Source organism: Balaenoptera physalus, assembly GCF_965194825.1.
Source record: "Balaenoptera physalus genome assembly, chromosome: 6".
In the NCBI taxonomy this organism is placed as follows: domain Eukaryota; kingdom Metazoa; phylum Chordata; class Mammalia; order Artiodactyla; family Balaenopteridae; genus Balaenoptera; species Balaenoptera physalus.
In genome coordinates, this window is record NC_138885.1 from 66,464,167 (window position 1) to 66,490,977 (window position 26,811).

The window sequence follows — 26,811 nt, forward strand, 5'->3', positions numbered from 1 at the left end:
AAAGGATCATGAGAGATTACTACAAGCAACTATATGCCAATAAAATGGACAACCTGGAAGAAATGGACACATTCTTAGAAATGCACAACCTTCCGAGACTGAACCAGGAAGAAATAGAAAATATGAACAGACCAATCACAAGCACTGAAATTGAAACTGTGATTAAAAATCTTCCAACAAACAAAAGCCCAGGACCAGATGGCTTCACAGGCTAATTCTATCAAACAATTTAGAGAAAAGCTAACACCTATCCTTCTCAAACTCTTCCAAAATATAGCAGAGGGAGGAACACTCCCAAACTCATTCTATGAGGTCACTAACACCCTGATACCAAAACCAGACAAAGATGCCATAAAAGAAAACTACAGGCCAATATCACTGATGAACATAGATGCAAAAATCCTCAACAAAATACTAGCAAACAGAATCCAACAGCACTTTAAAACGATTATACGTCATGATCGAGTGGGGTTTAGCCCAGGAATGCAAAGATTCTTCATTATATGCAAATCAATCAATGTGATACACCATATTAATAAATTGAAGGAGAAAAACCATATGATCATCTCAATAGATGCAGAAAAAGCTTTAAACAAAATTCGACACCATTTATGGTAAAAGCCCTCCAGAAAGTAGGCATAGAGGGAACTTACCTCAACATAATAAAGGCCATATATGACAAACCCACAGCCAACATCATTCTCAATGGTGAAAAACTGAAACCATTTCCACTAAGATCAGGAACAAGACAAGGTTGCCCACTCTCACCACTATTATTCAACATAGTTTTGGAAGTGTTAGCCACAGCAATCAGAGAAGAAAAAAGAAAGAAAAGGAATCCAAATCGGAAAAGAAGAAGTAAAGCTGTCACTGTTTGCAGATGACATGATACTATACATAGAGAATCCTAAAGATGCCACCAGAAAACTCCTAGAGCTAATCAATGAATTTGGTAAAGTTGCAGGATACAAAATTAATGCACAGAAATCTCTTTCATTCCTATACACTAATGATGAAAAATCTGAAAGAGAAATTAAGGAAACATTCCAATTTACCACTGCAACAAAAAAGAATAAAATATCTAGGAATAAACCTACCTAAGGAGACAACAAAACCTGTATGCAGAAAATATAAGACACTGATGAAAGAAATTAAAGATGATACAAACAGATGGAGAGATATACCATGTTCTTGGATTGGAAGAATCAACATTGTGAAAATGACTATACTACCCAAAGCAATCTACAGATTCAATGCAATCCCTATCAAATTACCAATGGAATTTTTCACAGAACTAGAACAAAAAAGTTCACAATTTGTATGGAAACCCAAAAGACCCCGAATAGCCAAAGCAATCTTGAGAAAGAAAAACAGAGCTGGAGGAATCAGGCTCCCTGACTTCAGACTATACTACAAAGCTACAGTAATGAAGACAGTATGGTACTGGCACAAAACCAGAAATATAGACCAATGGAACAGGATAGAAAGCCCAGAGATAAACCCATGCACATATGGTCACCTTATCTTTGATAAAGGAGGCAAGAATATACAATGGAGAAAAGACAGCCTCTTCAATAAGTGGTGCTGGGAAAACTGGACAGCTACATGTAAAAGAATGAAATTAGAACATTCCCTAACACCATACATAAAAATAAACTCAAAATGGATTAAAGACCTAAATGTAAGGCCAGACACTATAAAACTCTTAGAGGATAACATAGGCAGAACACTCCATGACTTAAATCACAGCAAGATCCTTTTTGACCCACCTCATAGAGAAATGGAAATAAAAACAAAAATAAACAAAATAGGACCTAATGAAACTTAAAAGCTTTTGCACAGCAAAGGAAACCATAAACAAGAGGAAAAGACAACCCTCAGAATGGGAGAAAAATTTGCAAATGAATCAGTGGACAAAGGATTAATCTCCGAAATATATAAACAGCTCAGGCAGCTCAATATTAAAAAAACAAACAACCCAATAAAAAAGTGGGCAGAAGACCTAAATAGACATTTCTCCAAAGAAGACATATAGATGGCCAAGAAGCACATGAAAAGCTGCTCAACATCACTAATTATTAGAGAAATGCAAATCAAAACTACAATGAGGTATCACCTCACACCAGTTAGAATGGGCATCATCAGAAAATCTGCAAACAACAAATGCTGGAGAGGGTGTGGAGAAAAGGGACCCTTCTTGCACTGTTGGTGGGAATTGATACAGCCACTATGGAGAACAGTATGGAGGGTCCTTTAAAAACTAAAAATAGAACTACCATACGACCCGGCAATCCCACTACTGGGCATATACCCTGAGAAAACCATAATTCAAAAAGAGACATGTACCATGATGTTCATTGCAGCACTATTTATAATAGCCAGGACATGGAAGCAACCTAAGTGTCCGTTGACAGATGAATGGATAAAGAAGATGTGGCACATATATACAATGGAATATTATTCAGCCATAAAAAGAAACAACACTGAGTTATTTGTAGTGAGGTGGTTGGACCTAGAGTCTGTCATACAGAGTGAAGTAAGTCAGAAAGAGAAAAACAAATACCGTATGCTAACACATATATATGGAATCTTAAAAAAAAAAAAAAAAAGGTTCTGAAGAACCTAGAGGCAGGACAGGAATAAAGACACAGACATAGAGAATGGACTTGAGGACACGGGGAGGGGGAAGGGTAAGCTGGGACGAAGTGAGAGAGTGGCATGGACATATATACACTACCAAATGTAAAACAGATAGCTAGTGGGAAGCAGCCGCATAGCACAGGGAGATCAGCTCGGTGCTATGTGACCACCTAGAGGGGTGGGATAGGGAGCGTGGGAGGGAGGGAGACCCAAAAGGGAAGGGATATGGGGATATATGTATTTGTATAGCTGATTCACTTTGTTATAAAGCAGAAACTAACACACCATTGTAAAGCAATTATACTCCAATAAAGACGTTAAAAAAAACTTATTAGAGAAAAGGGCACATTGACCAGAAGTAAATAATATCCATGTTAAAGGTTAAATGCCCCTCTTCCTGGGATGCCAATGCTGGTACTCCTTTGAATGTAAGACGCCTTCCCAGGTGTGAAGACCACACTAACTCACTGCGGACATGTTGATCGGTTTTGTTTTTTGGTTTTGTTTTGGCCGCAGCAGGCGGCTTGTGGGATATTAGTTCCCTGGCCAGGGATTGAACCTGGGCCCTTGGCAGTGAGAGCGCCAAGTCCTAACCCCTGCACCGCCAGGGAATTCCCTGTTCTTTTTTTTGAAATCTTAAAGAAATGTAATCCTGACTTGTTCAGTGTTCTTTGTTCTGACAAGATATAAAAAACTGTGCTGAAAACCCTCCTTCTCTGGAGTAGTTTCTGAGAGTAATCTGGCAAGTGGGATTCCAGGCTAGACCTCAGTTTGGCTCAAATAAAACGTTTCTATTCTTATTATTGATTGTTTATGGATTATTTTCATTGACACCTCTGACCACTCTACAACCTTTTTTCCAGTGGCAGCCTTCAGAACCAACCACTGAGCTATCCTCGGCCACCGGGACCAGCCAACACCATTTTTTGAGCTTAGCGCCTTATTACTCATCAACCATGAGCTCCCAGATTCGTCAGAATTATTCCACCGAGGTGGAGGCCACCGTCCACCGCCTGGTAAACCTGCATCTGCAGGCCTGCAACACCTACCTCTCTCTGGGCTCCTATTTCCACCGAGACGACGTGGCTCTGGAGAGCGTGGGCCACTTTTCCCACGAATTGGCCGAGGAGAAGCGTGAGGGTGCCCAGCCGTCTCTTGAAAATGCAAAGCCAGCGGGGCGGCTGTGCCCTCTTGCTGGACGTGCAGAAGCCACCCCAAGATGAGTGGGGTAAAACCCAGGCCTCTGTGGAAGCTGCCCGCCAGACCCCCACCTCTGTGACTTCCCGGAGAGCCGCGACCTGGCTGAGCAGGTGAAACTCACCGAGACGATGACGACCACGTGACTCACCTCTGCAAGCTGGTTGGTCCCCAGGCTGGGCCGGGCGAGTTCTCTTCCAAACACTCACCCTCAAGCCTGGCTAGGGCCTTCTGGAGCCCAGCTGTTACCAACCTGGGTTCTTGGCCTCTTTAATCAATAGAAATTGATAACAGGCCAGAGGGGGAATTTAGGCAAGGCTTTATTGGGACTCGTGCTGCAGCATGAGGGAGCAAAAGCAAGTAACAGGTGCCCTCGCTCGTTCCTGGGAATGGCGAGGGTGTGTTGCACTGGTGCCTTAAATAGGGTGAGGGTAGGGGTAGATTGGTGGGTCGGGCTGGAGGGGCGGCTTAGGTGGTCTGCCCATCCCTTTGGTGGTGCTGTGAAAAGGGATCCTGCCTAGTACCCTGATTTTCCTCCCCACACCTCAGAAGCTGGCAGCCTTTTCGTATCTCTTTGTTCATAATTTGCCCCAACTGTGCATGCAGGCAGTTATTTTTAGTCCCTTATAGTTTCTTTGTATTCTGTTGCTGGAGGAGAGATTTGTCCAGGTGCAAGCACTCCAGTAAAGGGTCCCAGGTCCCAGCCTGTCTCACAAGGGCCTTTGAGGAGCCCCTCTGGTGTCAAGGTTTCTACCTGAAGCCACTAGGCAGCTTTTTAACCACCCTGGAGCCCTCTCTCAAGCCTTGGACCAAATGGAAACAATAAAGCTTTTTGTAGCAAAAAAATCATCATCATCATCATCAACTCATAAAATCGCCAAAATTTTGCTCTGGATAGAAAATTAAATTAATAGCTCAATTAATGTTTTCAGCCAAAATTCAAGTCTTTCAGACTTCAAAAGCAAGAAAAAAGAATAAAAAAGAGATTTCCATAGGAAAACAGATTTTACTTGTTTTTTTGAGGTCTTTTTAAACTCAGAGGTCTACTGTGAAACTATTTATGAACCTGGAATATAAAATTGCATGTTGTTTAGTTATCTAAAATGCAGATATTTTTCCCTTCAAATCTTAAATTTAGTACTGAATTGCATTGAGAGCCAGTTATGAAAGGATAGTATGTCTTTTGCCATGAAAGTGGACATTTACTGAAAGTTCAACATGGAAAACCTCTGGAAAAACAGCTTTTATTTCCCAATGAAAACAATATTTGTATTTGTCTTTACTATGTTTCAATAAAAATAATACCATTTATTTGCTTTTATATCACTTATAAAACACATTTGCATGAATCATCTCATTTGAACTTGACAACACTCCGAGATGAACAGGCGAGTTATGAGAGGACAACTTATTACGAACCAAACAGGTCCCCTCACCTGCGCATAGTAAAGCCAATCTACTGACACCGGGTTGTGGTGAAGGAAAATGCAGCGTTTATTGCAGGGCACCAAGCAAGGAGTTCAGGACAGCTCGTGTCCAAAAAGCCAAACTCCCCTATGGATTTCAGGAAAGCATTTGCCAGCTACAAATTGGCACTTGGCATCTACCTCTACAAGGATTAAATCATGAGCCGCTGCAGCTGCTGACTTTCAACACTCCTTGAAAGGAATTCAGGGTGGAGATCAGGAATGAGGCACTCTGCTCTGGGAAAAACTGGCAGAACAGGTCTTCAGATAATTAGATATTTTCAGGAGAAGGTTTTATGAGCCCAATTCTTGCATCTCCTCATATCTAGGAAAACGCTAAAATCCTTCATGGTGACGTCTGCTCCTCATGACTAGCAGCAACCTTCTGCAAAAAATGTGCTTAATTGCATGTACTCCCCCTTCACCAAAATCACATATATACTGACCTTCCCCCTGCCTCTTTGGAGCAGTTTCTCAGAGCTATCTGAAATGCTGTCTCCTGGGCTATAATCCTCAATTTGTCCCCAATAAAACTTAACTCACAACTCTCATGTTGTGCATTTTGTTTTCAGTTGACACATTTTAGAGGCAAGGTGAGGGAGGGGAGTCACAGGGTGCGTAACCAACTCGTGCACAATACTCTGATTGGTTGATGGTGAGGTAACAGGGCTGTGTCACAGGGGTTATTATCAATCCTCAGGTGCCAGCAGGTCTGGGGGCTACATGCTCACGGTTATCAAGTTGTTAATTTCTTCCATTTGGTGGTGGTTTCAGGATCTGTAAACCAACTCAGGAAATGTGCATCACATATTTTTATCTAGGCACTTTAGAGAGGAGCTAAAGCAGAGAATATGGGGGAAGGGTCTGTCCCGGGAAGGTCCCATAGGGTCCTGCTCGGTTACAAATTCACAGAGGGGGAAACTGAGATCTAGAGGTTAAATTTCTCAATGTGGAAAAGAAAAGATTACCATGGGATTGTACTCAGTTGACTTTATAAGGGGAAAAAAGAGAGAGAGATTGAGAGTGAGGGAAGAGAAAATATTTCCTGGAAATATTATGTATTGAATTGTATAGAAACATGAAGACTAACCTCCTGAAAAATTATTTAAAATTTCAATATGTGGGACTTCCCTGGTGGCGCAGTGGTTAAGAATCTGCCTGCCAATGCAGGGGACACGGGTTCAATCCCTGGTTCGGGAAGATCCCACGTGCCGCAGAGCAACTAAGCCCACGGGCCACAACTACTGAAGACCGCATGCCTAGAGCCCAAGCTCCGCAACAAGAGAAGCCATCGCAATGAGACGCCCGCGCACCGCAAGGAAGAGTAGACCCCGCTCGCCACAACTAGAGAAAGCCCGCGCGCAGCAACAAACACCCAACGCAGCCAAAAATAAATTAAAAAAAAAATTTTCAATACGTGAACCTTAAGTGACATGTGGGAAGCCTCATCTCATTGAAAATGAAGACTGCCACTATTGAGGGCCCTAATAAGTAGGATGATGTGTGACACAAAGTGAAGCAAAGGCTTAATGAATCTCATTCTCTGATTTGAAGGTGGCATGTCTAAGTCTTTTATAAAAAACAAAGTCACCCCAGAGTCTCTAGGAGTTAGGGAGTCAGTGAGCTGATTTATTATAAAAGAAAGTCTATACACACACTTCTAATGTATCTATAACTCTCTCTAGATATAGATATTATATATTATTTATATAAAATATCTATTTAATATATATAAATGTAATATACATTACATTTACTTGCTTTAAAAATCTATAATCTATTTCTTTTTAGAACATTCATACCATGCATAGGAAAATCAAATATTATGGTTATAAAATAATTTTTAATGTTAGAATATTCCTTTTATCAGTGGAAGACTATCCACTGAGAAAAAGACTTAATTTCCTTTTATAAATAGTGGTGGATTAGAACTACACAATAGTTCTAACTCTGCTACTGCTGTGTATTTAAAGCCAAGATGATGACTATATTGAAAAAGAAGGAAGAGAAAATCAATAGATTATTGCTTCAATGGAGCTCACAACAGTGCTGATTAGAGAACACAAATGGATTGCATAATAGTAAAATAACTATAAACTGGGTATGGATTTAAGCCTATGTTAAGACCATTCTTAACTGCATTGTATCTTTAGAAAACATGCACTGAAATTACAACAGCAAATTAAATCTATTCGACCGCAAAATTTAATACATAAGAAAATAGCATCTATTAATGATCTGGAAGAGGGAGTAAATAGCATGTTAATGAAATTTGCAGATGATAGTAAATTGGAAGGTGTTACAAACCACGAGGACAGGGACTTAATACAAATGGACATTAAAAAGTTAGAGAAAAGCCAATGGTGGCAAAAAAAACCCAAAAAACAAAAAAACAAGTAAAACTTATAAAAATATTTGCTAGAAAAATTTCAACTTGAAAAAGAATAATATAAAAGAATTGTAGATGGAAAAGAGACTTTGAAATTTGATCAGGATTTTCGGATTATAATAAACTGGTTAATCCACTCTTGAGAGGTCCTGAGCCAGCTACTGGAAAGTAGTCATTCCTTCACTCCTTCCTCTACCCCCTTTCTAGGCAGACCAGAAAAACTATATCACCTGGTTGTAGACTTTTTGGAGGCAAGCGAAATGAAGAAAACAGAGGCCAGGCATATCAGTTTTTTTTTAATTGCATTTTGAAGAGAAAAAAATGGCTAGTGAAGACACGTGATTATGCATTGGCATCATCTAATGGTGTTTATAGTAAAGAGAGGCCATGAAAAATCTACAGGTACCTGAAACTTTTATATAGAAGGTGGCTGCTGTCACTTGATTGCTTATGAGCAGTTAGTAAATGAAACTAATACTTACCTTATGAAATATAATTCTAGCTTTTCCAGATACCAGCAAATAGAAGAGTTCTTCTTCCTAATCACATGTGCCTAAATCCAAGAAACTGGTGATATTCTGAATGTCATGTGGGATGATACTATTGGTCTTCCTAGAATGTCTGGAAGTTTGGGTCTGAGAATTTGGTTTATCCAAAAAACAGCATCATGTGTCTCCTGGAAGCTCTGGAAACCCTAAGAAACCAAGTAATGTATCTATAATGTTTTACCAGCTCATCTGGGTCTAAGATACAGTTATCTGGGAATGAAAGCTTATCTGTATTGGATCTAAGATAGAAATCTCAGTTTCAGAAACTGGACTATTATCGTAACATTTTATGTTTCCCTTAGATTTCAGTAATGTTCTCTTTGAATAGAATCTGCCACTGCCACACCTGTGATGGAAGAAGAGCACAGTATTCTTGGTGGCCAGATGTGACGATAAGAGTGAGAACTGATGTAGGAAATTTCCAAGGAGGAGGTGAAAGGTGCTGTGGGAGAGGGGCAGCATGTAGCCCACAAAGATGGGAGGTAATGTTGGGGAGAAAAATTTGGGTGAGCTAATGGAGGGTTTTGAATATGCCCTAAGGATCTGGGACTTTAGTAGGCAGTGAGGTGTCAATAAAGGTTTGTGAGTAAAAGTTTTTAAGTTTTGATATGATTCTTCTATGTAATATGTCAGCTATTCCTTCCAGGTACATGTTATTCCCTAATTAGATAGGCATGCCACTTAGGTCTTCATCCAAGTTGTAGAAATGTTGAACAGGGCAGGCTAGAGAGAGCCCAACAACATCCCTTCTTAAGATAACACTGCACCCTTAGTGACATCAACACTTTGGGGGTATAGCTTCTAGGCTGTTTTCAGCCTAACAGCAATTTATGTTGTACTGTCATCAGTTAAAATGCCCTTCTGACTTACAAAGCCATCATGAGAAACTTTGTCACATTTCACTGACAGAAGTCCTCAGAGTCCTCTATGATCCCAGTAGAGAAAACTAGATTTATCTGGTACATCTTGATTTCAATGAGTCCATGCTGGTTCCTAGTGTTCACATTCAAAGTGCTTACCAGCCTTTCATGTAATAGTGCCATTTAATAATAACTCTAGGATCTTGCCAAAAAATAACATCAACCGTCGTTTCTCTGGGGTGTCTGCAAGGTCAGAACTCTTCTCATAAGAATACTAAGAAAGGGACTTCCCTGGTGGCGCAGTGGATAAGACTCCACACTCCCAGTGCAGGGGGTCCAGGTTTGATCCCTGGTCAGGGAACTAGAGCCCACATGCATGTTGCTACTAAGAGTTCACATGCCACAACTAAGGAGACCACCTGGTGCAACCAAATAAATAAATAAATATTTTTTTAAAAAAAAGAATACTAAGATGTTATTTTCACTGTCCTCTCTTATGAGTGTACAGTGGACTCTTCCACAGGGTAAATGTAATATGATACTGGAATAGATTAAATGCCAAAGCAGATATGAGAATCAGCTGTCTTCTATTAGGCCCGATATTAAAGAGATTTGCAAAAATATAAAACAATGACACTCTGCTCACTAACTTTTTTTACTTTGGACAACAGTTACTTTTCATTAAAACATGTTATTTACGTTAATATATGTGGCTTTGTTATTTTTAAATGAATTAAAAGATTTCAGTTTTAATTTCCTGTATGATGAATATTGACAGTTATAACATAAACAAAAGCTATTTGATGTTCTCAAGGACTTATTTATTTATTTTGAAATATCGTTGACATGCAACGTTATGTTAGTTTCAGGTAGTATAGTGATTTGGCACGTGCATACATTATGAAAGGATCACCACAATAAATCTAGTAACCATCTGTCCCCATACAAAATTATTACAATATTATTGACCATATACCTTATGCTGTATATTAATAAGCCACCCCCATGGCTTATTTATTTTATCTCAAGGATTTTTTAGAGTGTAAAGGAACCCTGAGACCAGAAAGTTGGGGAACTGCTTAGTCGAAATGAACAAGCCCTAAAGTTTATGTCTTGCTCCCTGAGGGCAGACAAGTTGCCTAGGATTTCCAAGACTTCTTCCTGCTCTACAGCGTAGGATGATGATTTAAACTGCCCTGTCGGGTTACTTTGAAGATTGGGTGGAGTGAGCTTGTGTAAAACTCTTAGGTCGGTGCATGGCACATGAGTTCTCAGAAAATATTAGCCACCACTGTTATTAGTACTGCTATCACTACTACTATTACTACCACTATGAGGATTATTATTCCCTCCTGGCAATGTCTTTACTTAGCTACTAGGGGATTTAGTCATTGAACTTGTTAAATGCTCTTGGGCCTTTGTACTTCCTGTTCCCTTTGCCTGGAATAGCTTTCCTACCTTTCTGTCCAGCAAATTCTCAGTATTCTTCTCATATGGACTTACAGCTTCTTTGTCTTGGAGGCTTCTTTGTCTTTTATGGCTTTCCAAAAAGGTGTCCTGCTGTAGGTCCCCATATATGCCCACTTAGCACACTTCCTGTATCTTTAATGGCTTTTCTATTGCATTCTGAAAACTCTGTGACAGTGGGGAACACGTCTGGGTCACTGCTATAATTGCAAAGCTCAGCACAGTACCTGCCGTTCAGTAAATGCTTGTTGAATAAACTTTGCAAAAGTCCCCAATTTCTCTTCTCACCTATTGCTTCTTTCATATCCTGGAACACCTAAGCAAATTTGGTACCCGAAATACTCTTGTGAATTCTTCAGTCCTCAGATTAGATGTGAAATTTAAGCTTGAAAAGTGACCTGGGCTTCATTTGTCAGTTTAAGGTAATGGCTACTTATCTTAAAAGATGTTTGACTGTATGCCTTCGTTTCCCAGGGATCCAGAGTTGTGCAGAAGGTAAAGTATCAACTTTTGTATAAAAGCTGGTTAATTCTTAGTTATGATCCAGACACAGATCACTCACAATCTAAGATAGAGAACTGAGATCGCTAGAAAAAATGCTTCTGGGTACCAGCATCACAGCTCTTATTGCTGTAAAGAGAGGGAAGAATACTTTGCTTCCTTTTAAGTTGTCTTTCCTTCCATCCTTAATGGAATTCATGCCTGCACTTCTCTGATCCACTGATAGCAGTTCCAGAATTTCTATTTTAGAGGAGCTTAGGGACAACAATCTGATTGAATAAGGGGCAAGGAGACTTTTTCTTTAAGCTATATTTGCATAGCAAATACACTGTTTTTACTGACATTGCATGTTTACTTTGGAGGGTATTCTTGGATATAAGAGGGTGCTAAGGACTCCTAAGTCACCTTACTGCTGAAAGTACATCTATTTTTAGTGTGGAGACATGTGAAGTAAAGGAATAGGAAAGCTTGATAAGAGAGGTTTGACTAGGTCTCTTTTGTTACTGCTATTTACATTTGTAAACCTATACTCTGCCTGGTGAGAATTAACCAATATGCTTTCAAAAAGATTTGAAAGTCTGACAAAGCAGAGTCGACCATGGGAATAAGCACCAGAGTATATTTATTAAGTCTGGGGCCTAAAGAGATCAGTATAGTCACAAGGAAACAGGCAGGTTGACCAGAGAAAAATAAGACTTGAAGAAATCAGTTTATCACACAATTATTATGTATTTATTTCAGATACAATAAAATATAAGACATGACCTCAAGGAGCTTGCAGCCTAATTGGGAAGACAAGAGAGTGCCTACGAGGTTATCATTTAAGCATATTTGTGAGACTACTTTTTAGCATTCACTGTTCCTGCTGGTTATTATGTTCTTAGCCTAATTTATGTGAAGAAAAATAAAATGAAGAAAAGAATGGATAGAAAGGAAGGGGATCGTGGCTAAACGTATTACGACATATACTCCAAATTTAAAGCAGTATTATTCATAGTTTTAAAGCTGGAACCTTCAGCTAACATTTAATTGGGCCTTCTTATTTTGAAGAGGAGGAAACCAAGGCCTGTCTAGCAAAATACCCCAGCTGATAAGTGGCAGGCCTAAAACCAGAAGCCAGGTTCTCTGTTCCCATTCTAGTGTCCTTTCCATCACAATCTAGTGCCTTTGAAGTTGAGGTAAAATAACTGGAGTCACCCTATACCTAGGTCTGTGCTAAAGAGCCTTAGTTTTCCCTTTAATGGTTAGATGGCTTTTGGAATTCTTTGATTACCTACATCAGGAATTTTTTTTTTTTTTAGCATGACAGTTTTCATCAATCCTAATTTCTCAGTTCCCCAAATAGAATCTATCAATGCTAAAGTTCCTAGTCCTTATCAAAGGGAAAATTCAAATAATTAATCTGAATCACAGATTAGAAAGTGGGTTTTTTTAACCTCTATTCACTCATCTCTCCACTTCCATATCTTTAACCATATGAATGATTTCCAAATTTTATATTTCCCTCCTGACCTCTTTTCTGAATCATTTTCATATTTCAACTGCTGCATCTCTACCTGTTTTTCCTCCCATGACCTCAAACTCAACAGGAAGCCAGCTCCTACTCCACCGGTATCTCTGTTTCTGTCAAGGACACCATCATTCTTCTAGTCACCCAGGTCTGAAATCTTGGCATCATCTTTCTTCTTTTCCACATCTAGTGGATCACCAATTCCTGTGGCCTCTTCCTGAAACATGTCTCTGAAGTTCATTTCTTCTTTCCTAATTCTATTTTGTACACACCAACTCAAATCCTCACAATTGCATAACCAGGTGGTGACAATATGCTGCTTCCCAGTTTTGCCCTAGCAACCCATTCTACAACCACCCTGGACTGCTCTCTCTCGAAATCACCATTAAAAAACAAAACCACAAACACCTACTTCACCCCTTTGATTCTAACTTTCCACAGTTCCCCAGTGTCCATAGATGATAGATTCAAAATCAATGAGCCCTGGATCATGCCTCCCATACTTTTAGAACCTCGTCTCCCGTTTCCTCCACAGAACCGTCCTCCCCACTGACCATAACTTCTCTCCCCAGTACTGATTGCCACCTTTTGCTCACACCTGGAGCGGATTCTAGTCTCATCTGAACTCGGCTTTGCTGAAGTCATCAACCAGGGCAGCAGACCATGACCCCTCCTCAAAATTCCGTAGGTATCTACTGATGGTTCCACTGAGGCAGCCTTCAGCCCTACCTCCCCCGAAATATCTGTACACGTCGGCCGGTCCCCTTCCCAAGCAGATAATTAACATCTGTCCGGCACGAAGGAGCCTCCCGTGTCTTTGTATCCCAGCGCCTTTTTCATAGTAAATGTTTGTTGATAAGGATGAGTTGAGGGAATACGTGGTGTTAACTTGTTAAAAAGATGGGAAGGCACAAAGGGAGGCAGAGGCACACCCCCTCTCCCCGCGCCCCCGCGGTATGGGGTGCGGTCTGAGGGGTGCGGCGGCCTGGGAGGGGCCCAGGGCGCGGGGCGCAAGGTGCCCTCGGGGTGCAGCCTGGGAGCCCGAGCGCCCGCCCCCGCCTCGCTGTCTGGCGCTTCTGCGCTGCGGCCGGGCCGGCGGGCGTGTGGGGCGCAGACAGGGAGGCCCGGCCGTTCCGCGCTCGGAGGTAGGTGGTGCTGTTGCCGTGACTGTCTTCCTCATTGGCGCGGGCGGAGAGGCGGAATGTTCAACTCCTGACTCGGGCGGAAAGCGTGGGAGCCGCGCCGGCCGCAGTCCTCTCGAACCCCGGCCGCCGCCCCTGCCCTCGCCGCACGCGGGGCCTCGGCGCCCCCGGCTGCTGCTCGCGCCCGGCCCGGGAGCCAGGTAAGGGGCCAGGCCGGAGGCTGCGGGGGTGAGGGTGCGGAGCAGGCCCGCCGCGATCGCGACTCGTCCTGGCGTCGCGGGCCGAGGCCCTGCCGGGGTCAGGGCCTCCACGGAGCACCCCTGTCCGACCCGGAGCTGGCGTCCCCGGTTCCCGCGCCCTTGCACGGCCGGAAGCGGCTCGGGAAGTTCGCACGGGTCCCAGGCAGAAGTTGGCGCCGGGAAGAGCGGGGCGCAGCCGGAGAGACTCCGGTGGTCTCGGCCCCGGCGGGCGGCGGCTGCCGGCCGCCGCTCCCCTCCCCGGACGTGGAGCGCCGGCCTCGCCGGGGGTGACCCGGGCGTCTCTCGGGAGGCGAGGCGCGAATCTCCCAGATCAGCGCAGGGTGCAGGCCGCTTCCTGGCAGAGGCGCTTGCGTGCGAAGAGAGGCCACTAACTTCTGCTTTCCTGCCGGCCGGCCCGGGAGCTCGCCTCCCGCCGAGAGCGGCGGCGCCTGCACTGCCCCGGGCAGCGTGGAGCTCGTGCCTTCCGCGGGCGTCGGGGTGGCCGCTTTGCCGACCCGGTGGCGTCCCCGGGTTCCTGGGCTCGGGGTCCTGCACCAGGCCGGAGGTGAAGGCTGAGGCGGCCGCCTCGCCTCGCTTGCTCCTGACGGCTTGCAGACAAACTTTAATCCAAAGCTGGCCGGAGGACATTGAATTTCCTACCAAGTGGGGCAATCGTTAGCTTGTTGAAAATGTATGTTTCTGATGCGCCTCTGGGTCTTGGATAAGCAGTGTTTATGGGGAAACTTAATTACTACTTTTGTTAGTTTCTTTAATAATGAAAACAACACCATTTAGTGTCCTATTCCAGTGATATTACAATAAACAGCTTCTTATGTATGATAGTGTATTAGAATGGATTTACAGAATTAATTCTATGATTTTTGAGCTACAGTGGTTGTTAAAGTATATCCGTATTTTAACCTTAAAGCTGTTTTAGGAGAGCCTTCTTGCTTTCCTGACCTCCGTTGAAGTGAACAGCTAGGATTCAGTGGAACCAAACCTACAGACACATTTAGACAAAAAATAAACAAGCAATCCAAGACAGTTAGTGTCTTCTTTGTAGCAGGCCCATCTCCACAATGAAATTTCATGTCGTTTTTTGATTTTCAAAAAATATGGGATGGCTGCATTTTAATTATAGTTTTAGTCATTTGTGGAGCCTTTGTTTTACGTTCCTGCTACAATAGTGAGAGATTTGGGAGATTGTAAATGAATGCGAATTTAGTTTGTTTGGAAAGAGAGAATTAAGATAAAGAAACATGGTCTTTTAGAGCAATGTGTACTGTTTATTTTAATCTTTCAGAATTTAATTTTTATTATAACTTTTTTGAGATTATTACGGGAGTTTTTTTAAACTGGAAAATATTGTTTATATCAAAAGTTTTAGTGGTAATAATTCCAGAGTAAATGACCATAATGGCAAGGACATTTTGTTCTTGTCTAGGAAAGCAAATAGATGATTGATCTTTTTTTCTTATTCTTTTAGGGAACACATAAGGACAAATTAAAAAGAGAGAGAGAAATATCCAAATATTAAGCACTGAGGATTTGGATCTAAAAATGGATGGTCAAAGATCTTGGGAACTCAGGGACCTTCTTGCCAAATAAGGAAACTTGGCAGGCTAAGCTGTGTATTTTAAGTTAGCACACGAGTGAGTGTTATTGGCAGTATATTGGCTGAGTGCCTATCCGGAATGAGCAGTGAAACTGATAGGGCTACAAAATTATAAACAGGAGTTAACAGGGGCATGGAGTGAATAATCTAGTTATCAGAGAAAACACTGGAGAAATTACAGTGATGTTTCATGAAAAGGGGTCAGACATGGAGTGAAACTATTAGTGTGGAGTGAAAGAGAAAAGTGGACAGTTGATTTTAGAAATTGATGGATTCAGAGAAAAGAAAGGAGAGAATCAATGCTTTTTTTTTTAAAACCAGAAAAGGATGTTTGTGGTGATATATGCCTTCTTGGAATAAGATAGCCTTATATCTGTATCCAGAGATGCTGGAAATAAAAATCAATTTGGATCATTTGTTTTCCATTTTATTCTACCCAAGACAGATTGACAGGGAGGGTGTCTTGTCTATCTACATGTAATAGGAACAGCTAAGGCACCTTTTGGCCTTACTGCAGGGAAGATTTAGGCTACTTCTTTTGTGGCTGTTAACCTTGCCCCACTACACACAAATAAGCAGACTTCCAGCTGTGACCAGAAAACTGTACCTGTTAAGGAAAGAGAGCTATAAATGCTAGAGCTTAGATTGGTTTGACTGATACCTGGGTGCTTTTGTGTCAGACCCTCCTACAGACAGCTGAACCATCGATTATGCCCTAATAGCAGTTAAGTAATCCCAACACAGTAGAAGATTCTGTGAGAACAAAGCAGCCACGCATTTGACACCCTAACCCCAGCATCACATTAAAGCCTCACATTGAACTTTAGGTGGATGGTAAGCAATCTAGTAATTGACTATAATAAGAAAACGGTTTGTTTAAAGAAAAAAAAAGGCAAATTAGGAGGAGGCAGAATGATATAGTGGAAAAAAGACATGATATGGTGGAAAAAATGATATGACTTTGAAGTCAGACCTGAATTTGAATCTCAGTTGTGTCACTTTAAGTTAGGTAGTTGGCTTGGGCAACTTTTACACCGTTGATCCTCAGTTTCCTCACATGCAAACTGAGGACAGTAATCCCTGCTTCATGAGCAGAAGGGTATGAGACAGCACATGGAAATGCTTGAGCCAGTGCCAGGAACTTTAGCCACCATCACTGAGTGGTAGAGAAGGGGTTTTCCACACTCTCAAGTTATACACAGAGAAAGCTACCTGTCTCACTTGTTCCCAGCTAAGGCTTGCCCTTGGTAGCCTGCCCTGTTCCCAAATCATACTTACGTGTGTATGTAGGGCTAGGAGGTTTTCATAGCTATTCTCCTGCTTTGCACATAAGGATTTCTAAAGCAGCTCTGTGGGTACCTCTGTGTTTATACACAGCTTTGTAATATTCTTGGGGGGGAGAATCTGAAAATTAGTGCATTTATATTTGAAGAATTTGGGAGCTGTAGGAATGGTGGAAGATTATGACCTTGAAGACCAACATTGGAACCATTCTTACAGCTGATTTTGAGCACAGATCGCCTTCAGGGACCAACATTCTTCTTTGTGGACTCATCTCTGGACTTCCATAGAGGAAAACCAAAAAGAGATGGCAAGGATCACTGCCTAAAGGTCATGGAGTAAATCTTTGCTTATTAAGCTTTTCTACCAAAAGTGGGGAAGAATGTATTCCTTCAGGGATCTGTAGGTATAGCCATAAATACCCCCAGTGTAAGCAAGCACTTTTTTTTTTTTTTAAATAAATTCATTTAGTTTATATAAATTTGGCTGCGTTGGGTCTTCGTTGCTGCACGCGGGCTTTCTCTAGTTGCGGCGTGCGGGCTTCTCTTGTTGCGGAGCACGGGCTCTAGGCATGCGGGCTTCAGTAGTTGTGGCACGTGGGCTCAGTAGTTGTGGCTCACAGGCTCTAGAGCACAGGCTCAGTAGCTGTGGCGCACAGGCTTAATTGCTCTGCAGCATGTGGGATCTTCCCGGAACAGGGCTTGAACCCGTGTCCCCTGCATTGGCAGGCGGATTCCTAACCACTGCACAACCAGGGAAGCCCAGCAAGCACTTTTTTTTCAAATCTTGCATTTAATCTTAAAAATTCATGTGACTTTGGCATTGTCTTCTGTACCGTGTCCCCTGCATTGGCAGGCGGATTCCTAACCACTGCACAACCAGGGAAGCCTAGCAAGCACTTTTTTTTCAAATCTTGCATTTAATCTTAAAAATTCATGTGACTTTGGCATTGTCTTCTGTACTGTTTGACTTTATTGAACAAACCAATACAAACAGACATTAAGCAAGTTTATTCCTCCAAATCTTAAAAGTGAAATCTTAAAGTAAAATTGCTGATGTAAGGCGTGTGTTTATTCCTGCATCTTCTGCTCAGAACTGGGTACTCCACCTATGGGATTACCCACATTTGAGGAGCATGGTCCCGGTTCTGGTAAATGGTACTGCACCATTCTGCTTCATAGGCCAGCCCGCCACACGGGGTAATGCAATTCCATTATGCTGAGAAAAGAATAGGGGTAGATCATCATCCAAAGAGTTTTTTTTTTTCCTGTGGTCATACTGTGGCTTTTGAGGTCAGCAGAGCTCTTTGCTTTGAAGTCGAGAGGAGGGGGGAGGATAGTTGTAGGATAGAAGTCTGAAATATGGCTCTCACCTTCTCAGCCAGTTTGGGAGGAGAAATTTAGGAGGATGCCCAGTCATCTCCATTATTCCCATTGCTGATATTGATCACTGTGTTCCTCCACAAGGGAGGGGGCTCTCAGTGTCAGGTTCATGACTGTATCCCTAGGAAGGGAAGGGAGAGGTCAGTTAGTCATGGTGTACTCATAGGGTTGGAGTGGATCTTTGTGAAACTAGTCGTTCTGCCCTCCTAGTCTCCTGCCCACGCTCCCGTTGAACACTCTCAGTGACGGAGGACCCACTACTAAACAGGGTAGCATATTTCCTTGTTGGGCAGCTCTGATAACCCAAAATTCTTTCTGTAACTTTTGTCCACAGATAGCGTTGCCTCTGGCTCAGTGATGCATACTACAGAGTCTTCCTTTGGTCTTATCTAGTTTTAATGACCCCATTTTTTTTTTTTTTCATGTTACATCAAGGTTACCACTTTTTAACTCTCATATTTCCCTTTCTCAGGGAACCTTCATTCTAGGTTTGTCCAAAATTGTACTGTTTGTTAGCAGCCAGGAAGGTGAGATACTTTCTGTTTGACAGAAAACTGTTCTAGAGTAGAAATAAGAGCTGAGTAGCAGCAGGATCTAGGGATGGGTGGGCCTGCTGACTGAATAAGCCGTGTTTACTCACCAGGCGTTCTCCTCTACCCTCACCCGTATCCCCAAACACCTGTGTATTCCTCTTCCAGCCAGCCCATAGAAATGTGCCCTCTCCATGCTCCTTTGCTTTAGTCAGACTCTGGCCCCATTCTCTTCCTCATGCCTCCAATCATTCAACGCTAGAAGCTTCTAATCATTCAACACGAGAAGCCCCTGCAGTGACCCATGTCCTGGATTGTACCTACTTCGAGTTTCCTAGTTGGGCTTCTGTTTGAGCACAGACACATTTACACACGGCATTTCTGTGGCATAAGTGCCCCTGCCCCCTACATCCTGTTCCTCCTGTATTTTGCTTCTAGTAACAACATTTCTGGCAAGAAAAGTATGTCATGGAAGTCTCTTTTCATTAACTGAAGTATTAAAGTACAAATAATGTCTCATTTAACTAGTTCATTTTAATTTTAACCTGTGCTTTAACTAGAGAGTTCTGTGTTATTTATGTGATAAAGGAGAGAGGGAAAAAATTAAAAAGTGAAACAATAGCTTTTCTGTTTTTTTAGACTCTTAAAGTTGGCTTCTCTCAGATATCCATGACTGAAGATCCTCTTCACTGAGCCCAGCAACCTGTTCTAGACAAGATAGTCTGCTTTCTGGTAGCAGCCTTGGAGGAAGGAAGGACATAGCTACAGTAGACACAATACTAGTTAGTTCTATTCATACCTAGTCTCTAGCTAGTCTTACAGATCTTATCTATCATAGCAGAACAGCAATCCTGCTCAGGAACAGAATCTCTGAATCTTTGACCTTGGTGTTATAAACAAATACATCAAACCAGAGCTTTCCCCATTTTTTTGAAAATAAGACTTGCAGAAAAAAAAAAATAATTGCAGACCTGCAATCCAAGTGGTATTGTTTTTATATACATGGTGATAAAGCACATTTTTATTAGTTTATTTACTAATCTGTGTTAAGGAGGCTGAAATAATACTAGCATAAATAAATATTAGGGCAGTGAGCTTGGCAAAGGAATTTCCTGAGGGGGGTTTTTTGGTTTTTTTTGGTCATGACAAAACAAATGAATTTTTTTTTTTTCTATATTGCATCAGAAAATAGACTTTTAACTTTTGTGAAGAGAGGAAGAAGAGTAGTGTAAATTAGGGGTAGAAAAGGATCTGAGTTGAGAAATAATAGGCCCGTATAAACCTAAATGATAGAAAAATCCAGAAAAAGTCCAAAGTTCTTTTCTAATAAAGCTAATCCTTTTATAAGTAGACTTAATTTTTTTAAATTAAGATTTGCAAGTATCTTGAGTCTATTTGATATGCAGTAGATAAGATCTGAAAGAAGATAATGGCCACCACAGAAATGTATACTCTAAGACCCTTCCAAAGTGAGGGCTATAATTGACTAAATAGGTCCCAGAAACTCTAGTATCTAAAAAGTGCCAAAAAATAAAAGTATTGTCTTTTAATAACTTAAATATTCTCCTTATGAAAAAAATGTTTAAAAGAAAATTATATTGCTAAGAAGATAGATCTTGCAAAAATGGCCAAAACCAACAGCAGCAACTAGAGGAGTGAGGGAAAAAAAATAAAACGTACACAAAGAAGCTCACAAAATAGGGATTTAAGGATCAACAATACATTATTTATAGTTGTTCTGCAAAACTAATGAAGATATAATATAAAACAATTCTAAAAACAGGGAGAGGAAAACTATTGAGGAAAGCATACCTAACTACAAAGGCTGAAAAAATAGATGGTTAAATATGATATCAAGATTTCTTAAAATAATTAAAGAACTATAGTTTCCATTTATTGAGTATTATATACTGGGTGCTGGGCAAGGCCTTTCACAGCATCTCCCACTTCTCAACAACTACACAGAATGGGTGTTACTGCCAGTGAGAAAGCTGAGGCCGGAGAGGCTCAGTGCCCTGCCCAAGGCCTGGCAGCTAGTCAGTTCAGATTTGCTACTAGAGCTGTCTAACTGGGGTCTTTCCCCTGGATCATGCTGTGTCTGTGTTGAAGTATCTGTTACTTGGAAGTGAGACTTAAATCAAAGAAGTCAAATAATACTGTTCAAACTTGATAGCTTTTGGACTATCAATTTTGAGACACATGGTAACAGAATGGATATTTCATTTATTGGGTCTGAGAAAAGTGATTGATTCAAGGTTACTGAGAGGTAGAGGCAGAGTTCTAACTCACATCTACCTAATTCTAAATTTGTGGGGTTTTTTTTTCTTTTTTTAAAATCCAGGGCAAAAGTCCATTTTTTTGGACTGGAAGGCTGAAAACTTTAAAAAGTAAAATAATACTCCCTATAAGGTTTTCTTCCTCCCTATAGCTCCACTTTTGATAATTACCTGATAGTACTATATATGCTTTCCGCAATTAATAGTTTAAAAATATTTTAAAATTTTAATGTAAGGAAATTTTTTTTTTTTGGCCACGCCCTGTGGCTTGCAGGATGTTAGTTCTCCGACCAGGGATTGAACCCAGGGCCCGGGCAGTGAAAGTGCAGAGTCCTAACCACTGGATGGCCGGGCAGTTTCCTAAGGAAATCTTTAAAAATTAAAAAAAAAAAAATTAGTCTTACTACTCAAGTACTCAGATGATTGGATTCAACCACTGAGTTAGTGATTTTCAATATTTTCAGAGTTCTGACACCCTCTTACACATTTTTGTGATATCCCTGTTCTAACTTACCCTTCAGTGCTCTGTGATAGATACTTATCATTAAAATTTAAAACAGTGTTGAGAGTTTATGAAACCAAAGTTAGGATGCTACAAAATTAGGACTGGGAATTATTGCATGGAGAAAAATTGCCTTTCTTGTGTAAAAGCAGTTGTTTTAACATGGTGGGATGAAAACATCATTTGATTGGGTATACTATGTAAATACATTTATATAGATGACTCTTATTAAATTCTAGTCTATTCATTGGAGAATACATCTGAAAAATTAGAACATAATTTCATCAGGTAGCAGTCTTCCCCAAGATGCTCTAAGTATGATTAATCAGCAACTCAGTTTATCCATTCTTCTGGTCATAAGTTGATCCTCTTAGAATAATGATTTTAAAGGAGAGAAAGCTCAAAGGGAAAAGTAAATATATGCGGTCAGACAGTCACATAGATGACAATGGGAATCTCAGTCAGGTTTTTCAGCTATGTCCATGATGCTTTGCTAAGCTCACTGGAGTTAAAACCTGTATTCATACACCCCAGAATTGTTAGTCTCTTCGGTAATCAGATGGGACCTAATTTTTTATGGTCTCAGTAAAACACTCAAGTAATTATATAGTTTCTTTCATACATAGCCAGTTTCCAAAAGGCAGGATGTATCACAAAATGAGTAACAGTGATTCTGGGAAGAGCTGGCTGGTTACCTCATCTCAGGGTGAAGATCCTGGAGAAGTTTGCTTCTCAGAGGTCAGCCTCCCTCTGGCACCACTGGGTCAGTTTCAAATGGCACTGATCCTGCCTCAGTTCATCCACATTCCCTGGACTTGCTCTGCACCAGAGGGTTCAGACTTATTCATATTGATCTCATCCTGGTTCAGATCTGTTTGTTCTGGAAGGATTTCTTCCCTCCTCCTCCTCCTCCTCTCCCCCTCCTCCAGACTCAGATACACCTAATCCTGAAGAGCCCAGATATACTCTTCTCAGTCTCCCAAGAAGGCTAGGCAGCTGTTTCCAAATCAGGATTTGCTTCAGAATCCTCTTGGGGGGGGGGGCACTTATAAAAACTATAGTTCTCAGATTTTACTTAATCTGATTGGAATCTTTCCAGCTGCAAAAGGCATAACAGGAATAGCCAGAAATTATTTATTCATTTATTTATTCATTCATTCATTCAATACATACTTTTTAATGGAAAAGGTGTGATGCGCCTAGCTGCGTAGTAGGTGCTGAAGATCCAGATGTAAATAGAAATGTGTCTTGCCCTTAAAGAATGTGTAGTCTGGTGGGAAGTAAGTGGGAATGATGAACGGGTAAAGAGAGGGGCTGTGGTACCGAAGGAGAATTAACTCTGCTCGTGAGGCCCAGAGGAGGTGGTCAGGGACATCACTGGGCAGGGAAAGGCATTCTAAGCAGAGACACTAGCCCGTGCAGAGGTGTGGAGATGTGAAAGCGTGTACTGGGAACTGCAAATCGGTCCTCCTGTGTGTCTGGGGAGGGAAGAGACAAGAAGTAAAAGTGGCTATAAGTGGTGAAGGAAGATCACAAGGAAATTTTCTGCAATTAAAAGACATGAGTCACAGACGGAGAGTATACTGAGTATCCCACCAGTGAATGAAAAAGACTCACCTCTAAGCATATCCTATTAATTTCAGGATTCCAGGGATGACTACAAGGTCCTAAAAGCTTTCAAAAAGGAAAAAATAATGTAAAAAGAATTAATAACCAGAGTAGCTTCAGGCTGCTCTACAGACACATTAGAAACTAAATGAGTATGAGGTAATATTGTACTTTTGAAATTATAAGGAGATTATTTCCTATCTGTAATTCCATACTACCAATCAAGACATTTTAAGACATACAGATTCTCCCAAAAAAATTGCATCCTGGGCAGTCTGTTCAGGTAGCTAATGGGAGATGGTGCACTGTCAAAGTAGGGGAATAAACCAAGAAAGAGAAGCCAGGAGATCCAAGGACAGGAGTTCCCACAGAGGAAAAGGGGAAGGAAATGCTGAGGATGATGGGGAGGGGAAGTCCCAGTCAAGTCTGGCCTAGAGCAACTATTCCAGCTAGATTGACTGAAGTTGAAGGGTATAGCAGGAATGTCTCCAAGAGAAAATAGAACACCGCCCCACCTCCTGCCAAATTACCGGATGTTTTTACTTTATTGAGAGGAGTTTTGCAGTTCTTGGGAGAGTTTGATGAGGTGAATACGTTTTAGGTGTATAAAAAGCTAAGCAGGGACTTCCCTGGTGGCGCAGTGGTTGGGAATCCGCTTGCCAATGCAGGAGACATGGGTTCGAGCCCTGGTCCGGGAAGATCCCACATGCTGCAGAGCAACTAAGCCTGTGTGCCAAACTACTGAGCCTGTGCTCTGGAGCCCGCGAGCCACAACTACTGAGCCTGTACGCCACAACTACTGAAGCCCATGTGCCTAGAGCCCGTGCTCCGCAAGAGAAGCCACCGCAATGAGAAGCCCACGCACCACAACAAAGAGTCGCCCCCACTCACCGCAACTAGAGAAAGCCCCCGCGCAGCAACAAAGACCCAACGCAGCCAAAAATAAATATAAAAAAAAATAAATAAATTAAAAAAAAAAAAAGCTAAGCAAACAACGAAAACAAAAGCAGAACAACTAGTAACTCTGGGAGAAAGAAAAAATTATCCAAGAAAGGAAAATTCATTGAGTCCTGCTCAGCACTCTTGGGAATAATGTTTACTTTGTCAGACTACTGAAACAGTGAATATTGACTTAACCAAACGTTACAGTAGAGTTGGATGCTGGGAGGATTGGGCAAGTGTGACATATTTGTATGTAAGGAGGTAAAGGATGGGATATGAGAACTAAATCCTTATCTTCCACAGGGAGAAGTTAATAGGTAATAACTAAAATGGGACAATCAGGAATTAGCAATATAAAGACATTTTTAGAAATATAGATATAAAAATATCATATGAAATATAAATATCAGAATAAAATCCTAAGCGAGTTGAAATTAGTTCCCTCTGAAGAGAGCATTGGGTGTGGGGAGGGGGGGGAAAGGAGAGTTCTATTTTTTTGATAAAAATAAAAGTGAATAATAAAAATATAGTGTCTATAATACTTAACACTGAGGAACTCTTGCAAGTGGTGTTTTGCATTTTGTTGAACAAACTTTTTTTCATCTTTATTTTTAATTTTTAATGACATTTTATTTTTTTATTAATTTTTATTGGAGTATAGTTGCTTTACAGTGTTGTGTTAGTTTCTACTGTACAGCAAAGTGAATCAGCTATATGTATACATATATCCCCTCTTTTTTGGATTTCCTTCCCATTTAGGTCACCACAGAGCACTAAGTAGAGATCCCTGTTTAGTTATCTATTTTATACATAATATCAATAGTGTATATATGTCAGTCCCAATCTCCCAATTCCTCCTACCCCACCTTCCCCCTTGGTATCCATACATTTGTTCTCTACGTTTTTTGAACAAACTTTTTGCGGATGAGAACAAATTTGCATGTTCTGTGTACCTACCTTTGGCACATTCTTAAATTTTATCTTTTTTTTTTTTTTTGCCTTCTTTTCTGTAATTAGCTAAATATGAATTGAAGCAAAAGTGAGTAAGGTAAGTTGTTGACTCAGATAGGTACAGACTGTATCTGGATACAATGTTTATTTATGTAGACTCTAAACTATCTTCTAAACTGCAGAGGATAAACAATCCTCTCTCTTGCCTTCTTCCCAAAGTAGAGCTGAGTTTGGCTTCTCTTAAGAAATCAGCATTCTTCAGTGACCTGATGTTCCTAAAATGGGATGGCTAGTCAGCTGCACGTTAAGGTCTCTGAGCTGACTGTGTACATCACTCTGCAAAGCTGCAAGTTGTTTAAGAAGAAATTTTGTCAATCTATGTAGGTGCAAACTGCCTCCCTCCACCCTTTTCTTTGGAAAATAATCGAACTCCACAGAAAAATGGAAAGAGTAGTAAAACGCTCATATAACTTTCACCTAGATTCACTAGTTCTTAACATTTTGCTGCATTTGCTTCCTCCCTTTCTATACCCATTCACTTTTTTTGGAGGGTGAGGGGGAATTGAACCATTTTAAATTAAATTGGAGATATCGTACTTTAATACATCACCCAGTATATCTTTCAAGAGCAAGGACATCCTTCTACAAAACCAAAATACCATTATTTGCCATGGATAAAATAATATTATCTAATATATAGTTAATATTCAAATTTCCCTAAAATCTTAATAACTTCTGTAGTTTGGGGGGGGGAATCCAGAATCTAGTCAGTGATTATGCATTGCATTTAGTCATCATATTTAAGTCCTCTGTGTGCTGTAAGTTTCTCTGCTTTTTTTTTTTTAATGTTTCATGACATTGACAATTATGAGGAGCCCAAGGGAGTTGTTTTGTAGAATGTCCTGTACATATGGATTCGTCTTTTTGCTCCCTCATTATAAGATTATGATTTATAGTTTGGGAAGAATATATATACAAAATTTTTTATCCATCTGCTTTTCATGCAGGTTCAAAATTTTAGACCTTCGTTTTCTTGTTTGTGTGTTTTTGTTTTGTTTTTCCTGCTAATCTATGGTTTGGTATAGGGTGTGAAGAATGACCCCTTACCTGGAGAATAGTAAAACTCCTTAGACTGCAGGAAATATCACTGTAATAATCTCTGGGAGAGGTAATCAGTTCCTCTGGAAACAAGCATAATATTTTTTTAAAAACATTCTTGGCAGAGTCCTCTGGATGACTTAATATATTTTGTAATCAAGGGCAAATTTTCTGCTCTTTAATTAAGTTCTGCTCCAGGATACAACCCAGGGAGCCACTTCTGCAAAACACTTGGCCAGCTCTTCTCTCATCCCGAAGCTGACCGCTTGCTTTTGGAATCCCAACACTGAATGCGCGTTCAGTTTGCAGCATCTGGGCCCTCCTGTGCCAGCATGCTCAGATGCTTAGGTTATGTATATTTTGTGTGAAGTGAGCACAACACGGGGAGATGGCGTGCCTCAGATGCCAGAAGAGCTGTGCAAGCCTGCTGCTGAGGGCACGCTTCCCGTTTGTTGGGGCTTTGGGGTAGGAGACCTGGTGACACAGTAGCCTTTAGGCAGAGCTGCTTGGGATGTGCAGGAAGTGGTGCTGCAGGCTTTGTCGGTGGGGGGGGTGGGAATCTGAGCCATTTCTCTGCGGACAGCTGTGTTTCAGAGTCTGGACAAGTTGCTGTTGAATTTTGCATGGGCTGCCAGGGTAAGTGTTTTCATGTTGATTTGCTTATACT

At 41.2% G+C, this 26,811-nt stretch overlaps 1 protein-coding gene across 7 annotated transcripts in view; it reads left to right on the plus strand.

Annotated features, from left to right (window-relative positions):
- Nucleotides 1-4,385: 4,385 nt before the first annotated feature.
- Nucleotides 4,386-26,811, plus strand: part of MAP3K20 (mitogen-activated protein kinase kinase kinase 20) — a 175,192-nt gene continuing 152,766 nt past the window's right edge. For 2 of the 7 annotated variants that reach the window (XM_082465363.1, XM_082465366.1), the window contains exon 1: nt 13,732-13,920. The gene's annotated coding sequence lies outside the window, so the exon portion shown is untranslated. The other 5 variants (XM_082465365.1, XM_082465369.1, XM_082465367.1 and 2 more) reach the window with 5 other exon arrangements.